This window comes from Oryx dammah, unplaced genomic scaffold (assembly GCF_014754425.2).
Source record: "Oryx dammah isolate SB20612 unplaced genomic scaffold, SCBI_Odam_1.1 HiC_scaffold_29, whole genome shotgun sequence".
Classification (NCBI taxonomy): Eukaryota; Metazoa; Chordata; class Mammalia; order Artiodactyla; family Bovidae; genus Oryx; species Oryx dammah.
The window spans coordinates 31,317,701-31,336,794 of record NW_024070213.1 but is presented as its reverse complement, the minus strand read 5'-3'; the positions used below and the strand labels follow the sequence as shown (position 1 = coordinate 31,336,794).

The 19,094-nt window shown below is 40.9% G+C and overlaps 1 pseudogene; it reads left to right on the top strand.

The window, feature by feature from the left end:
- The first annotated feature begins 691 nt into the window (after positions 1–691).
- On the top strand, positions 692–17,279 carry LOC120857993 (annotated as a pseudogene).
- The last annotated feature ends 1,815 nt before the right edge of the window (positions 17,280–19,094 follow it).

Sequence of the window (19,094 nt, the reverse complement as noted above, 5' to 3'; positions counted from 1 at the left end):
GTGTTTTGTTTCTGTATGTGAGCTATGCTCTGAGCTCGGTGCTACAGATTCTATTCTGGGATCCCCAAATCTTAGCATAGGTAGCACCGAGAATTTGATAGGCATTCCATAAACATTTGTTAAGGACATGATAAAACCAAATAATTAGTGAGCTATTAAAAACTGCTATGATGATAACCTTTATTTATAAAAAAAGATTTCAGTTAAGGGTAGGTATAAAGACGTGTTTCCGGCCAGTTCTTCTCAAACTTTAATGTTCATACAAATCACCTGGCTATTCTTGTAAAATGGCAGATTCTGACTCAGTACTTTCGGATGGGGCATTTCTAACAAGTCTGTATTTCTAACAAGTTCTTAGGTGATGCTAATGTTGTGCATTCATGGGCTATATTTTTTAAATTTATTTTTAATTGGAGGATAATTGCTTTACAATATTAGTTTATGTATTAGTTTCTGCCATACATCAACATGAATCGGCTATAAGTACATATTTGTCCCCTCCCTTTTGAACCTCCCTCCCACCTCCCACTCCATTCCACCCCTCTAAGTTTTCACAGAGTACCAGGTTTGAGTTCCTTCTGTCCTACAGCAAATTCCCACTGGCTGTCTATTTCGCATATGGTAATGTATATATTTACATGCTACTCTCAATTAGTCCCACCGTCTCCTTCCCCCACTGTGTCCATGTAACATGGGCCACATTTTGAGAACCAAGATCCTGGACAAGCCGACGGTCTGTGTCAATAAGGAGGCTACAGAGTTGGGCATCACAGAGAAATGCTGGGCACATGGTCAGCAAGGAAAAAGGAAGGCGTGGGCCAAGCAGGCATGGCCATAGGGGAGGAGGGGAATGACCATCCGAGAAGTGTGCTCACAGCCCTTTCCTTTCTGGCTCTATGAAATGAAAGGTTTTATTTCCTGCTTGAAAAGCAAAGTTTCAAGAATCAGCAAGCAAATGGGAGAAGGAAACAGAGACTGTCTCCTTACCCTCGAAATCATATTCAGACCATCTATGAGGCTTTATGAGGCCAGGTGAGAGAGGTTGTGAAAGACCAGTCTCTGCCCCTTATGGCACGTTCTCAAGTCCTCATCTCCTAGAGGACAGACCTTGGCTACAACCACAGGATGCCTATTCCCCAACATCTTGGAAGCTTGGAAGAGATTATTCTGGCATCACTGGCCTCTCAAGCAGTTTTCACCAATTAACTGCCTCTTTCTCTCTCTTTTTCTACCCAGTCCATGACTCTAAGTCCTCCCTCTCTGCTCCAAGACTCAAAAATACCAGGATGAATCACACTGAGCCCGCCCTCTCCCCTACACCTACTCAGCCATCAGCCTCCACCACGGCCATCATATTCATGGAGGTCATGATGCACTCAGCAATGCACCTTTAGTTAAAGGTCAAAGTGACTGAATCTACTCACCTACACTCCTGGCCCACAGGTTACACGAACCTTTAGCCCCTGACATTATCTTTTGAACTCTAGTTTTGTACAAACACAAAAAACAAGAACAGAACTCCAGGTATGGAGAAAAAAGCATGGTTATTTTCTGGTGCTCACTCTTCACCCGAGATACAGTATGCAGTAGTTTCCTGCCTGCCCTCTTGTGACAGTGGTGGTCCTGGGCTGGCGCCCCACACTGTCAGTCAAGACACAGAAGAACAACGGAAGTAGGGAGCTGGATGCCGCTGGGCGGCCGCTCTCAGAGCAACCGCTTGACACAGCTTTGGGGCATAATTAATTTAGATACCATGTGAAAGTCAGCTCCAGGAGCTGCGTGATTCTGCAGCCCTGGAAGGGACTCGAGAGAAAATGACCCAAAGAAGGAGATGGGAGAAGGGGAACACATGAGGGTGAAGGGAGAGAGGTGAATTTCAGCTCTAAGGAAGTTTTCTCCAGAACATTTCTCTTTAACTTTATATGGGAATATGTACAACAACAAGGATTAAAATGTATATGTGGCCTCAGGAAAGTATCTGTGCCATTCGTTAACCACCAGGTCATCTCCCTAGCTCTGTAATAACAACACAAATTACTGTCTCATATGTAAACTACTGAGCATTTATTTCTTTTTTTTTTTTAATTTTACTTTACTTTACAATACTGTATTGATTTTGCCATACATCAACATGAATCCGCAACGGTGTACATGAGTTCCCAATCCTGAACCCCCCTCTCACCTCCCTCCCCATACCATCTCTCTGCTCATGCTTTACAATAAGAATTATGCATAATACTAAATGCATCAGTGTATATTATTGGGAGTCTTATTTTATTTCAACAATAACATAACTTTGCCAACAAAGGTCCATATAGTCAAAGCTATGGTTTTTCTGGTAGTCATGTACAGATGTGAGAGCTGGATCATACAGAAGCCTGAGAGCCAATTGGTGCTTTCAAACCGTGGTGCTGGAGAAGACTCTTGAGAGTCCCTTGGACCAAGGGGCTCAAACCAGTCAATCCTAAAGGAAATCAACTCTAAATATTCATTGGAAGGACTGATGCTAAAGCTCTAATACTTCGGCCACCTAATGCAGAGAGCTGACTCACTGGGAAAGACTTTGATGCTGATAAAGATTGAAGGCAAAAGAATAAGAGGGCAGCAGAGGAAGAGAAGGTTAAATAGCATCACTGACTCAATGGACATGAATTTCAAACTCTGGAAGATAGTGAAGGACAGGGAAGCCTGACATGTTGCAGTCCACGGGGTCACAAAGGGTCAGACATGAATTAGCCATTGAAAAACAACAATAACAATGTCCATCTACTTCTGATTGTGACTTAACAACAACAGATTTTATTGTAGTTGGTATGTTTCCAATCCTAAATTCAACAAGTAAAAAGGGAAAAATTAGTATTAATAAAATTATTAACTAGAAATGTGTGACAAGATAAATGGGCCACCAATAACATAATCTACCCAAAGAGAGAAACTAAATGAGTAGTTGTGCTCTGAGAGAAATGAAAGACCAGTCATAACTGACACACGTCATCTTAACAAAAAATAAGCAGTGTTGAAGGCTTGCAATTTTAAGCACAATGTTAGAAGCCAGTGTGTCTAATCCCATTTAATCCTAGCAACAATCCTATAAAATTGGTACAATTATTGTCTCCATTTTACCCCTAAGCAAATTAAAGCACAAAGGGGATCAGTAACATATTAAAGGCCGTATAATCGGTAAGGAGCAGAACTGGAATTCAAGTCCAGGCTGACTGAAGTGCCCATGATTTTGACAATAAGATATACACGATCCCTAGAACCAGCAACCCACATTTGTTCCTCTGTATTTGACATTGGGCTGAGTGTTTACTATCTTCTAAAGCATTAACATAAATCCATGGCATAGTCAGTTTTACTTCAGCTAGTCTGAAAAAAAAGAACATCAAGAAGCTTCAAGTGAGTCCAAAAGAGGAAGAATTTCTTAAAGTTTATCCAGGATAGTTCAGGGGAAGCAACACTCTGGCCAAATAGTGTGAGCAGTTCAAATAACTTAGTCATAGAAGGGATATTTCAGATCAGTTCAGTTCAGTTCAGTTGCTCACTCGTTTCTGACTCTTTGCAACCCCATGGACTGGAGCATATTCGGTTTTCCTGTCCATCACCAACACCCGGAGCTTGCTCAAACTCTTGTCCATCAAGTCAGAGATGCCATCCAACCATCTCCTCCTCTATCGTCCCCTTCTCCTCCTGCCTTCAATCTTTCCCAGCATCAGGGTCTTTTCAAATGAGTCAGGTCTTCGCATCAGGAGGCCAAAGTATTGGAGTTTCAGCTTCAGCATCAATCCTTCCAATGAATATTCAGGAGTGATTTCCTTTAGGATGAACTGGTTTGATCTCCTTGCAGTCCAAGGAACTCTCATGAGTCTTCTCCAACAACACAGTTCAAAAGTATCAATTCTTCAGTGCCCAGCTTTCTTTATAGTCCAACTCTCACATCCATACATGACTACTGGAAAAACAATAACTTTGACTAGACAGACCTTTGTTGGCAAAGTAATGTCTCTGCTTTTTAATATACTGTCTAGGTTGGTCTCTGCTTGGCTTCCCTGATAGCTCAGTTGGTAAAGAATCTGCCTGCAATGCAGGAGACCTGGGTTTGATTCCTGGGTTGGGAAGATCCCCTGGAGGATGGAAAGGCTACCCACTCCAGTATTCTGGTCTGGAGAATTCCATGGACTGTATAGTTTCTGGGGTCACAGAGTCAGGCACGACTGAGCGACTTTCACTTTCACTTTCCTTTCAGATCAAGATCATCCAAAAATCCCTCTTGCTCTGATACTATAATTTCCAGACCTTAAGATTATACTTTTATTTCCTGGATTTCTTTTTCCCCCTACAATGAGAGAATGGGAGAACCACTGGCATCACTTCATGGCTTTCTCAGAATAAATGAATAAACTGGCATTCTTATTTATACATCAGTGTTTTTGAGTTGGGATACATCAAGTCTGCCTGCTTGACTAAATTATCAAAGCTGAATTCTTTGATCTTTTACATCAAAGACCACACCAAAGTTCTGCCATTTTGAGAACCTGTTGGTAAAGCAGTTGACCTCCTGGCCTTTCAGGAGGATGTATTAATACTTATTTTGTGCTGAGCTAAATAAATGTGCACTCGTTTGTTTTTGTTTTGTTCTGTTTTCATGTGTTGTTTCTTCAGTCACACACAATTTTTAAAACTAGGAGAAACATATCTCTTTGACTATGGATTGGTTGACATGATTTCTAGGGTATACAATTCCCTTGCAAGACATTTGGCCCTGTGCAATAATCAATAAGACATCTGGCCCATAAGACATATGGTCCAAGGACTTCCCTGGTGGTCCAGTAGTTAAGAATCCACCTGCAAATTCAGGGAACACAGGTCCCATTCCCAGTCCGGGAAGATTCCACATGCCATGGAACAGTTAAGCTCATGCTCCACAACTACGGAGGCCCTCGCACCCTTGAGCCCAGGCTCCAAAACAAGAGAAGCCACTGCAATTGAGAAGCCTGTGCACAACTAGAGTAGCCCACACTCGCCACAACTAGAGAAAGCCCGTGCACAGCAACGAAGACCCAGCACAGCTTAAAATAAACACAAAATAAGTAAGCCAGAAAGAAAAACACCAATACAGTATACTAACGCATATATATGGAATTTAGAAAGATGGTAACGATAACCCTGTATGTGAGACAGCAAAAGAGACACAGATGTAAAGAACAGTCTTTGGGACTCTGTGGGAGAGGGAGAGGGTGGGATGATTTGGGGGAATGGCATGGAAACATGTGTAATATCATATAAGAAATGAATCGCCAATCCAGGTTGATACAGGATCCTTGGGGCTGGTGCACTGGGATGACCCAGAGGGATGGTACGGGGAGGGAGGTGGGAGGTGGGTTCAGGATGGGGAACATGTGTACACCCATGGTGGATTCATGTTGATGTGTGGCAGAACCAATACAATATTATAAAGTAATTAGCCTCCAATTAAAATAAACAAATTTAAATTAAAAAAAATGTTTAAGACATATGGTCCGCACCTAAAGCTCCTTGAAATTTGGTCCTATTCAAAATGTCCATGACCACACTTGGTCCATGACAAATGGTTTTGGATAGAACAAAATAACAACAACAACAAAAATTTTAGCATGGACCAAATATCTGTTAACCATACAATAACAAAAAAGATGAAAAAAAGTAGAAGAGGAGGAGAAATAAACACTGATTAATAGCCAGTGGTAGTACTATTTGGGGAGAATGACTTTGAACCAGAATTATTCATGTTCCCAGGAGAAGAAGTTGAATAGAAACATAAACCAAAGTCACATAAAATGAAGGCTAAATAAAAGCCTTAGAGAAAGTCAGAGTTCTTTGGTCTGTTCCTAATTTCCAGAAAATGCGTTTACAAATGGTCAGGCAACTGAGCATCTGAGATCTAATTGTGTCACATCTAACAAACTGGTTTGATGTTCTCCTTTTAGAAGAGCAGATGGAGTCGTCTAAAGACTATGAGAAACCCCTGAAGAAAGATGTGACAGTCTGAGGAACAGACTTAAACTAATGTTTAAAAAAATAAATGCTTTCGTGAATTAGCAAGGATTTTGCAATCCAGATCTAAATGAGATTTTCATCATTCTTTAAACAATGCCAAAGTAATTTTCTGGTTTTGAAGAAGAAAAAAGGACAAGAATTTAAGAAGCTAAGTAAAGAGCAATTGATGAGAAGGAGTTCGGCGTGAATGCAACATCAAGGAAAATGGTTTCAGAGGGTTTTTCTTCTATTAAAAATGTCTTTAAAATATAGGGCACTGCAAAGAATAATATAATAAACACGTGTGTATCTAATACATAGTTTAAACAAATACTCATATTTTGTCATACTTGCTTCAAGTCACTTTTGAGAGAAACAGATCCTTATAAATACAGTTTATGTTCTCTCTATTCCTCTTCCCAGTTCAATTCTCCTCCCTTTTTCCCAAAAACTCATTACTATGAATTTTGACTTGTACTGCATCTACTATATATGTATGCAGTATAAAACAGTACTGTATATACAAGTATATATACAAAGTAAGTGTAGTATTAAAATACAGATTGGAGGGACTTCCCTGGTGGTCCGCTGGTTAAGACTCCGAGCTCTGACAATGCAGAGGACTAAGATCTTACATGTCACACAGTTTGGAAAAAAAAAAAAACAGATTGGAAAAACACCAAACTTGTATATCATGTAGGTATACATGTAACTCATATATCTCATGTACTTTCAACTATATTCATAAAATTGCTTTTAAACTGAGACATTTCAGAGCATAAATTTCAGAGTTAGCTGACATGGCTAAAATCTAGTAGCCATTCTTGGAAAATAATAAGAATAGAGATAAAATTTAGAGCAAGGACTTTGTTATAGTGAATTCTGAAAGCTATTTTATAAATTCTGAGCATATACAGAGAATGAAAAGGGATTTCAAAGATGGTGATGTGACCAAAAATTCTACCAAGAAGCTCATGTTTTATAAATTTGAAATCAGAAATGAAACGAGTCCAGATAGATTTCAAAGGTGAATTCAGGTACTATAAAAGATTATGGTGGCTCACTGAACTCTCTTCCAGGCATGCTAAGCTACTCTTTGGGAATAATTTACCCAGCTTTGGAAATGACATCAACTCTTCAAACCTCTAGGGTACTCCTCAGTAAGTTACTATCTGATGTACTGATTTTTCTTAGCACCTAAATTATTCTCACAACAGCAGCTCTTTCCTGAGATTAAGCTATGGTCTCCATAACCATATAGTTTTCTGATTACTTAAGTGTTCCTGTGACTTTCAAATGTGCTCAACTTATTCACATAAGTAATTTAGGCCACCTAGAAAACCCACCTAAACAAGTAAAATTCACTCTGATGCTACTGTGTCCATATGCTTAAAGACAACGATATGAAAAAGGTCAATCTGATATATTCAAGCCTATTAAAGAGAGAATCTACTGACTGTACTGCCAATCCAAATGGCCATTATGATTGGCAAGCAAGGCCAATTAAATAAGGAATGGTTCACTTATGGCTTTTATGCAGTTAGAACTTCAGTAAGTTATAAATGCTCTATAAGTCTGGCTCATGGTCAGACTTCCTGGGATCATTACCAGTCCCTTGGTAATTTTATCAAAGAGAGAGGTATCGATCCTAGTATCCCAGCCAAATTTTAACTTACAGAATTACAGCTGACCCTTCCCAAATTCCCTCAGATTAAGTGACATATTCTGTGAGAATAAGCACCCCTGACTTCTAATGTGCTTCATCCAACCCACAGATGTTTCAGTTCAGTTAAGTCGCTCAGTTGTGTCCAATTTTTGCAACCCCATAAACCGCAGCACACCAGGCTTCCTTGGCCATCACCAACTCCTGGAGCTTGCTCAAACTCATATCCATTGAATCAGTGATGCCATCCAACCATCTAATCCTCTGTCATCCCCTTCTCCTCCCGCCTTCAATCTTTCCTGGCATCAGGGTCTTTTCAAATGAGTCAGTTCTTCACATCAGGTGGTCAAAGTATTAGAGTTTCAGCTTCAGCATTAGTCCTTTCAAAGAATATTCAAGACTGATTTCCTTTAGGATGGACTGATTGGATCTCCTTTCCATCCAAAGGACTCTCAAGAGTCTTCTCCAGCACCACAGTTCAAAAGCATCAGTTCTTTGGTACTCAGCTTTCTTTATAGTCCAGCTCTCACATCCATACACTATTACTGGAAAAGCCATAGCTTTGTCTAGATAGACCTTTGTTGGGAAAGTAATGTCTCTGCTTTTTAATATGCTGTCTAGGTTTGTCATAGCTTTTCTTCCAAGGAACAAGTGTCTTTTAATTTCATGGCTGCAGTCACCATCTGCAGTGATTTTGGAGCCCCAAGAAGCAAAGTCTGTCACTGTTTCCAATGTTTCCCCATCTATTTGCCATGAAGTGATGGGACCAGATGCCAAGATCTTTGTTTTCTGAATGCTGAGTTTTAAGCCAACTTTTTTGCTGTCCTTTTCAGTTTCATCAAGAGGCTCTTTAGTTCTTCTTCACTTTCTGCCATAAAGGTGGTGTCATCTGCATATCTGAGGTTATTGCTATTTCTCCCAGCAATCTTGTTTCCAGCTTGTGCTTCATCCAGTCCAGCATTTCTCATGATGAACTCTGCATATAAGTTAAATAAGCAGGGTGACAATATACAGCCTTGACATACTCTTTTCCCAATTTGAACCCAGTCTGTTGTTCCATATCTGGTTCTAACTGTAGCTTCTTGACCTACATACAGATTTCTCAGGAGGCAGGTCAGGTGGTCTGATAGTCCTATTTCTTTGAGAATTTTCCAGTTTCTGCCTTGTCCAGCTCAATAACACAGAGGCCTTGATGATCCCACAGAAACCTCTTCTCCCACCACACACTCAACAACAAAAAATGAACCTATTCCAATTCTTCTTTAGTGTGTTTTTGATCATTCCATTGGCAGTATCAACTGAATATGGCATGGACAGACATTTAGTTACAACCACCGATTTCTCTACATACCTTCCCAGCAAAGTGAGAGAAGATGAAGTGTGAAGAGCAAAGCCATGAGCTTTGACTCCTGCTGGAAAAAGAAAAAATCATCAGCCTCACTGTCTACTCCCCTTGGAGATCAACTTTAGCTATGCTGGTTCAGAAATGGAGGTCAGAAAACACCAAGCAATGACATTACTTTAGCAAAATGAGAAATCTGATCAGTATTTTTTCCCTGAGAACATCTAGGAAAGATCATCTCTAAAGGCAGGTAAACTAACATGGAGCAAAGTGGTCCAGAAGATGAGGCAACTGTAGTGTCCCACCAGTCTGCAGGATAACTTAGGATGAGAATCCACCGACTAGTGGATCTTTGTCAGTCTTATAATTTTGTCAATAGAAAACCAAATAATATGGTATTTATTTGCTTGATTTTATTTGAAAACTCAGTTGATTCAATGAGAAAAAAATGAACTACCAGGGTTTGACATCACTCAGGTTTTAATCTTGAACTCATCAACAAGTTAACAGAGTTCTAGTTTTCATATGCTTGTTTTGTATGTTTATATAGCTCAAGTTACCTATGAACACTAGAACGGGATTTCTTTGGTAATAAGGATTAGAGGCATTGTTATTGTAGAAAATAATATGAATGACTATAGTTCAGAAAGCATTAATGCCATTCCTAGGAATATAAACTACAGCATAGTTGGCTGTGAAATATAAATACATCTAGTTAACACTCAAGCACATTTTGAGGGTCTGAAAAATCATCTTTTCTCTTTTTGAGCAATACTGACACTCATTACCACCTTTGAATATAATTTCATGCAACTTAATTTTCTTATTTATAAAACTGTTTCCAGGTGTGATTATTATTCATCCATCACATGATATATTTTTAAAAATGAAAACTGACAGCATTCATTTCTAAAATTTATGTGTGCTGGTAGAATGCTCTAATTATACAACAAAGTAATTTAGTTAATGTAATTTTTTGATACTCAGTTATACTCTCTAAAGATGTTCGTAAAGTTAAAAAAAATTAAACTCCAAAGTCCATGTATTTTTTCATTAATACTATTCACAGTTTCTTTGTGGATTGTAACTATATAACCCAAGGTGATGTCTGCTAATTCTTTCTCAATCTCCTTTTCTTAATCTGCATAATAAGAAACCCCAAGGATAGACAGAAAGAGCATCTTTGATATAATTGTGGGCTCACAAGCAAATTCTGACAGTAGAGTCTGAAAGGATTACTTCAGAAGGAACGTCCTGAACATGAGAAAATTCAGGGAAATTTCAGACACCCTTAATCTATTTGTAAATGCAGAGAGCAGAAGTACAACATATGACCCCAGTACTAAAGAACTCCAGAAAGGCATTCCACTTTGCATTAAGATACAGGTGCAATCATTCATTCATTCAACATTTATTGAGAGCCTATTAGATGACTGGCGCCAGGTGGAGCTTCCCTGGTGGCTCAGCTAGTAAAGAACCCACCTGCCAATGCAAGAGATACAAGAGACATGGGTTTGATCCCTGGGTCGGGAAGATCCCATGAAGAAGGAAATGGCCACCTGTTCCAGTATTCTTGCCTGGAAAATCTCATGGACAGAGAAGCCTGGTGGGCTACAGTCCATGGGGTTACAAAGAGTTGGACACGACTGGTCACTGATGAACCTATGCCTACTAAGGTACCAGGCAGCAGGAATTCAAGAATGAAAAGGATGGGTCTCTGCTCCAGTCTGGGGAGGGAAGAGAGAAGACAGATGCACAAGGAATTTGCCTGTAGTGGTTAAGATTCAACATGGCTACAAGCTTGTCCTGGAAACAATGGTGATTCAGGTAAACATCAGTCAAGTCTGCTCTGAAGCAAGATCCGTGGTAAAGAACAATCAAGAGCAAAAGACACTGGCTCCTGGGGTCCTCCCCCAACTGAGCATCAGAGTCTGCTGGCAGAAACCCTGTATGCCCCAGCTTAGAAATTCCTCCCCCGTTTCATCAAGACTGTTCACAGACCTTGAGTCCTACAGCAGGTGTCCCCAGCCTCCGGGATCTAATGCCCAGTGATCTGAGGTGGAACTGATGTAATAACAATAGAAATACACAATAAATATAATGCTCTTGAATCATCCTTAAACCAATCCCCCACCTCCCACCAGCTGTACGTGGAAAAACTATCTTCCATGAAACCAGTCCCTGGTGCCAAAAAGGTTGGGGACTGCTCTCCTAGAGGACACCCCGCAACAAAGGGGCCTGGTGGGCCTTTCTGCCTGCAGCACTGTTTATTTATCCTCTCTCATAATTAAACCTTCTTCTAATCCTACAAAGTAATAATATTTGCAAATGGAGAACACCTGGCTATCCAACATGATGAATTTTCCAGGCTTCTGGGAAAAGGGTTGTTCAAGCCAAAAGAAATCTAACACGCCCCCAGAAAGTAACCTGAGCCCTTCACAATATGAATACACAGGCACAGGGGTTAAATGTATAATGTATATTCAGCACAGAGAAAGCATGAATATTATGTCTCTCTGTGTGTGCGTGTGTGTGTGTGTGTGTGTGTGTAACCACAGAATTCTAAGCTTGTAGGGTGTGCTTTACATCTATATCATATGTTATCCAGATACCAGTTGTATATTATAAGCTGCATATGCAATACCATATGGACACCATAAAATATCACATGTGTTGTCAGGATAATTTTACATTTAGTGCACGATTAAAATGTCTTATATTATACACCTATCTTTTCTGTGTGTGCATGGATTTGTCTCACAAATTGATTTCATTATCAAATTCAGATATCAATCAAAGTTAAAGTCTCTTTACTGAAATTTAATAAAAAGCAATATGGAAACGTGACTACAGTTTGTTTTTCTTCCCTAGATTTTTCTGCCATGCAGCATTTAACACTGGTGCAGCTGTCAATACCCATTCATCTGCTATCGGGCAGCTTTTTCCTTTCACTCACTGTGACATTTTTAAAGTGGCAAAAAAAAAAAGCTTAAAACAGCATATTTGTCACTTTTTTCTTTCTAGTGACCTTTTAAACACTAGGGAAAATTATATGTACTAAACCTTTTAATCACTCCATGTACATTTCACAATAGTGCTTTCTATAGGGGTATCCTTTAATTAAATTTAAGAAATTTACATTGTACACACTGCTGTTCATTTAATTATTCAAACATTTAAACATAAGAAAACCTCATAACTTTGAGCTATGGCAACCATGTGATGTAACGGTTATCTATATTAAGAATCATTTTTTATAAGGAGAATTTCAGAAATAACTTGTACATACCCTCAGCTTCCACTCTTTAAGTCCTGATAAATAGCTACATGAAACACTTTCCTTCAGCATTTAAGAAATTTAAGAATTTAAATTTAAATCCAGTGAAGAAAAACAGTCTTTATGTTTCCATAGTGTTTTTTATTAAATTTAAGGAAAATTAAGAAATTTAAGGAAAAAGATACGTGGATGGCAAGACATTACAGGGAACGTTTCCAGGAAGAAGATGTTATGATTGGGTCTCTGGGCTTCCCTGTCAGTCCATTGGTTAAGAATTCCAGTGCTGGGGTCATGGGTTTGATCCCTGGTCAGGTAACTCAGACCCCACAAGCCATGGGGCAACTAAGCCCAGGAAGTACAACGTAAGATTCCCAGTGCCACAACTAAGGCCTGACACAGCCAAAAATAAACAAATACATAAGCAAATATTAAAAAGAGAAACTGAATCTCAACCCTATTTTGGATCAGTCTGTGTGACCTTGAGGAGTCACTGTGTATCTCTGATTGTACCATTATGTCACCGTTTGCAAAATAAAATACTGATAGCCACTTCTTTTCATCACAGTATCATTGTGGGGATTAAATTAGTAAATATCTGTGAATAGGCCCTGAAATATACTTTAAAAATGAAAAGTAACATGACTTTTAGTTCAAAAACAAATATCTCTGTTTTCTAGAAGTGGAGAAATTTAAAATTCTTATAACACACCAGAAAGAAATCAAAGGTTTAAAACAAGCTAAAATATCAACATTAGCAGTACATTATTTAAAACCAGTGTCTTTTCTAAAAACAGAAACAGAAATACTGCTGTCCCTGCTATAGAAGGGCTTCCCCGGTGGCTCAGAGGTTAAAGCATCTGCCCGCAGTGCGGGAGACCCCAGTTTGATCCCTGGGTCGGGAAGATCCCCTGGAGAAGGAAATGGCAACCCACTCCAGTATTCTTGCCTAGAGAATCCCATGGAGGAAGGAGCCTGGTGGGCTACAGTCCACGGGGTCGTAAAGAGTCGGACACGACTGAGCGACTTCACTTCACTTCACCTCACTTCTGCTATAGAATGGTATTACAAATTGCAAAGAATAGTAATTCTGGAGTGCCCATTTAGTTTCATTTTTATTCTTATCATTTCACTATGGCTGTCATACCTTTAGACACAAATAAGTCTCACAGACATAGAAAACAAATGCATGGCTACCGAAGCAGAAACAAGGAGGGATAAGTTAGGAATTTGGGATTAGCATAGACTATATATAAAATAGATAACAAGGACCTACTGTATAACACAAGGAATTATACTCAATACTCTATAATAATCCATAAAAGAACCTGAAAAAATACATAAACATATATATATAAATATAACTGAATCACTTTGCTGTACATCTGAAACTAACACACACTGTAAATCAACTGTGTGTGTGACTTCTAAGTCACTTCAGTTAAGTCAGACTGTTTCTGACCCCATGGACTGCAGCCCACCAGGCTCCTTCATTTATGGAATTTTTCAGGCAAGAATACTGGAGTGGGTTGCCATTTCCTAGTCCAGGGGAACTTTTCAAGTCAAGGATTGAACATGCCTATATTCCATCTCCTACATTGGATGTGGATTCTTTACCACTGAGCCACGTGAGAAGTCTGTGACTTTCATACTAGAAAAGTTTTTTTTTTTTTTTATAAAGGAAAGTGAATGGGCTGCACACCCTAGGTCAGAATCTCTTATTTCGCCACTTATGAGTTAGCCACCAAGAGAAACTTAATTTCTCAAATCATCACCCTGGTCTCTGCAACTGAGAACATAAGACTGAACACAGAAAGTTCTTAGGAGGGTCATAAATAGTGTATCTTAGTCAGTCAGTCAGTTCATTCGCTCAGTCATGTCCAACTCTTTGCAACCCCATGGACTGCAGCACACCAGGCTTCCCTGTCCATCACCAACTCCCAGAGCTTGCTCAAACTCATGTCCATTGACTCAGTGATGCCATCCAACTATCTCATCCTGTCTCTTCTCCTCCTGCCTTCAATCTCTCCCAGCATCAGGGTCTTTCCAGTGAGTCAGTTCTTCACATCCGGTGGCCAAAGTATTGGAGTTTCAGCTTTGGCATCAGTCCTTCCAGTGACTATTCAGGACTGATTTCCTTTAGGATTGACTGGTTTGATCTCCTTGCAGGCCAAGGAACTCTCACGAGTCTTCTCCAACACCACAGTTCAAAAGCATCAGTTCTTCAACGCTCAGCTTTCTTTATAGTCCAACTCTCACATCCATACACGACTACTAGAAAAATCACAGCTTTGACATTTGTTGGCAAAGTAATGTCTCCACTTTTTAATATGCTTTTAGTTTGGTCATAGCTTTTCTTCCAAGAAGCAAGCGTCTTTTAATTTCATGGCTGCAGTCACCATCTGCAGTAATTTTGGAGCCCAAGAAAATAAAGTCTGTCACTGTTTCCATTGTTTCCCATCTATTTGCCATGAAGTCATGGGACCAGATGAAATGATCTTCATTTTCCGAATGTTGAGTTTTAAGCCAACTTTTTCACTCTCCTTTTCACTTTCATCAAGAAGCTCTTTAGTTCCTCCTCACTTTCTGCCATAATGGTTGTGTCAGTGTATCTGAGGTTGATACTTCTCCCAGCAATCTTGATTCCAGCTTGTGTTTCATCCAGCCCAGCGTTTTGCATGATGGGCTCTGCATATAAGTTAAATAAGCAGGGTGACAGTATACAGCCTTGAAGTACTCCTTTCCCGATTTGGAACCAGATTGTTGTTCCATGTCTGGTCTAACTGTTGCTTCTAGACCTGCATGCAAATTTCTCAGGAGGCAGGTAAAGTGGTCTGATATTCCCATCTGATATTCCATAGTTTGTTGTGATCTACACAAAGGCTTTTGCGTAATAAATAAAGCAGAAGTAGATGTTTTTCTGGAACTCTCTTGCTTTATCTATGATCCAGTGGATGTTGGCAATTTGATCTCTGGTTCCTCTGCCTTTTCTAAATCCAGCTTGAACATCTGGAATTTCACGGCTCACAGTACTGTTGAAGCCTGGCTTGGAGAATTTTGAGCATTACTTTGCAAATGTGTGAGATGAGTGCAATTGTGCGGTAGTTTGAACATTCTTTGGCGTTGCCTTTCTTTGGGATTAGAATGAAAACTGACCTTTTCCAGTCCTGTGGCCACTACTGTGTTTTCCAAATTTGCTGGCATGTTGAGTGAAGCACAGTGTATATTAAGGCTCTGGTACGGAAAACGGAGAAACGGTATTTATCACTGTTGTTTTGGCAAGAACTCTCTTACCACACTTTGCTCTGATAGTAAGGCGGAAAACTAACTGCTTCTGGAGTTCAACAAGAGTCCAACCAGCGTTCTAAAAAGTTGCTGTGCCCGTGTTTGGGCACCACATGAGGACAAAGAAGAAAGCTGAGCGGCGCTGAAAGCAACCAGCGTTGAAACAGTGGAGGAGGTGGGGCGGGAGTGGGCGTGGCCCCCGGGCTGAGACTCGCCCCTTCTCCCTTTCCCCTCAGTGGCCACGCACAGAGCAGCCGCTGAGTCCTTACTACTCAGGGATCCAGACAGACACAGCCACCTCCGAAAACACTAGGGCATCACCTCTCCCATCAGTCCAGCAGACCCTGAGGAAACTGAGTGCCTACTTACGCAGAAACTAGTTGAGACTCTGAATCCCTCTGGGGTTTGGGAAGAGGAACTGCAGTTCAGGAATTTCATTTTGGGAAAATGAAATTTTCAGTAAAATGTTTTACTTTTGAATCTCATAGATGAAGAGTACATACAGAAGATGCTGATAATAACTGATGTGTTGTGTTGCCCTAAGACATGTTAATGAAGTGTCTTCTTCACCTCATACTACGTACGATAAATTGAAATTACAGGAAGAAGTAAATGATGTAAGGGGCTTCCCAGGTGGTCCTAGTGGTAAAGAACCTGCCTATCAATGCAGGAGACATAAGAGATGCAGGTTAGATCCCTGGGTCCGGAAAGATCCCCTGGAGGAAGAAATGGCAACCCACCTCAGTATCTTTGCCTGGAGGATCCCACGGACAGAGGAGCCTGGTGGGCTGCAGTCCACGGGGTCACAAAGAGTCGGGCACGACTGAAGCGATTTAGAATGCACCTAAAAGAGTGAACTCCGGGAGTTGGTGATGGACAGGGAGGCCTGGCGTGCTGCGATTCATGGGGTCGCAAAGAGTCGGACACGACTGAGCGACTGAACTGAACTGAACTGAAAAGATGGAAGAGCTGTTGAAGAGGCGTTGGTAACCAGTTATCAAGTTGCGCTTTTGTGGAATAGAGATTGATATTTTGTTTGCAAGATGGACACTGCAGAAGACTTGGATTTAAAAGACGACAGTCTGCTTAAATTTTTAGATATAAGATGCATAAGAAGTGTTATTGGTTGCAGCATAACTGATGAAATTGTACGACTAGTACTAAACATTGCTTCAGAGGCAGTGCGGTGGTAAAGAATCTGCCTGCTATATAGGAGACTTGGGTTCGATCCAAGTCAGGAAGGTCAGGAAGATCCCCTGGATTAGAAAATGGCAACCCACTCTAGTATTCTTGCTGGGAGAATCCCATGGACAGAAGAACCTGGCAGCTACAGTCCATGGGGTCAAAAAGAGTCGGACACGACTGAGTGTTCACACAAACACACACACACACACACACACACTAGACGTTGACAACTTCAGGTTAACCCTAAGAGCTATCAAACTGTGGGCCAAATGCTGCAACATCTATTCCAATATATTAGGTTTCCTTGGTGCTGTTTCCTGGGCTATGATAGTAGGAAGAACTTTCCAGTTTTATCCAAATGCAGTAGCATCGACTCTTACACATAATTTTTTTTTTGAGTGGGGGGTTGTGTATTTTCCAAATGGAAATGACCAAATCCAGTCCTATTGAAACAGCCTGAAGAGAACAATCTTAATTTGCCAGTATGGGACCCAGGGCTTCTCAAGTGGCACTAATGGAAAAGAATTGCCTGCCAGTGCAGGAGATGCAAGAGACTTGGGTTCGATCCCTGGGTGGGGAAGATCCCCTAGAGGAGGAAACGGCAACCCATTCTGGTATTCTTGCCTGGGAAATCGCATGAACAGAGGTGCCTAACAGGCGACAGTCCATTGGGCAGCAAAGAGCTGGACACAACTGAGCGAATGTGTGCATACACACAGTTTATAATATCAAGGTCACTAGTATTTTAATATATTCTATATAGAACTATCTTATAAGCCGAAGTTGTATGGGCATTTGTGCTTTAAAAAATAGTAATGGAGACTTCCCTGCGGTCCAGTGGTTAAGAATCTGCTTCCAATCAGGGGACATGGATTCAATCCCTGGTCAGGGACCAAAGATTGCACATGCTTTGGGGCAACTAAGCCCATGCCCCACAACTACTCAGCCTACACACCACAACTAGAGAAAGCCCAAGCACCTCAATGAAGATTCAGTGAAACAAATAAACAAAATAAACTAATAAAAGAACACTTTAAAAAAAAGATTCCAGCCAGGAATCAAGATGAAGTTCTCCCTATCCTTCAAGTGGTCGTCTTGGAGCCATCTTGATTTGATTTTGGCATCCTAATGAAACAAAGTCTGGAAAGGACAGCCTGCCCCCTCCAGGCTAAATATCACTGTTAGTGTGCAACCTCCAGAGTCTGGTTTGTCACCTGGGTGAAATTCAGAGTTGCCCCTCCCCTACACGGAAGGCAAAGAGAGACCAAAGAAAGAGGCAGACCCTCCATATTGGTAGGTGGCAGGTGTAATCAGCAAGAAAACTTACTTAAGAGACTTGTCACGGGACCACAAGATAGTTAGGTCTCTGCCCCTGCTGGTCAGAATTTTTTAAATGCATATAGATGCCATAACTATGTTTAGTCATGTATATACCATCCAGATGGTCTCAACAACATCTCATCCCCTCGAGGCTCTGTCTTTGAAATAGCTCCTAGTGTGTGAATGGTGGGCAAAATGTGTATTTCAAAGACAGGGGAGAGGGTGTGGAGCCTCTGATTGTCTGCATCCAACTGGCCGGTCAACAATCGTCCTGGGATGTCCCGGGACTTCCCTGGCAATTCAGTGGTTGAGACTTCGTGCTTTCACTGCAGAGGGCATGGGTGGGGGAACTCAGTTCCCTGGTGGGGGAACTCAGATTTCACATGCCTCATGGTAGAGTCAAACAAAAACAGTCGTGACATCTTTGTCCCTTCCCCATCATCCTCTCATATGAACAGGAAGTGGGGTAATGAGCTATTGTCATGCCTGGTGGCAACTGGACTGTTCTGATAGAGTACAATGAACAATGCAAGAAAGGAGAGTATTACGATCACTTGAAGCCGTTGTGTCAGGGAGGTACTGAACAGGGTCCTGGGCTGGGTCTTAAAGAATGAATAAAATTTACTACCTGGCAAGATTGGGGGGAAATATTCCTTAACAAAGACAACGTGTGTCCAAATCTCAGGGATATGAAAGGACATGGATGGTTCACTGTGTGGAAGCCAGATTTGAAATTTGAAATCAGATGGGGATCAACAGTGACTGTTTCACGGCACCACACTGAGAAGTCAGGGTTTTAGCCTCTCTTCTGCTAGGACCCAACAAAGTGTTCAGCAGGAAAGAAACTTTTCCAGATTCTGTGTTTTGGAAAGATCATTAAAAGTTTGCATATAGAATGGGTTGCATTGGGAGGGGGGCGGAGATTGCACAATAAGAAATTAATTAGGGGGCTTTCCTGGTGGCTCAGTGGTAAAGAATCCACCTGCCAATTCAGGAGACGCACACTCAAA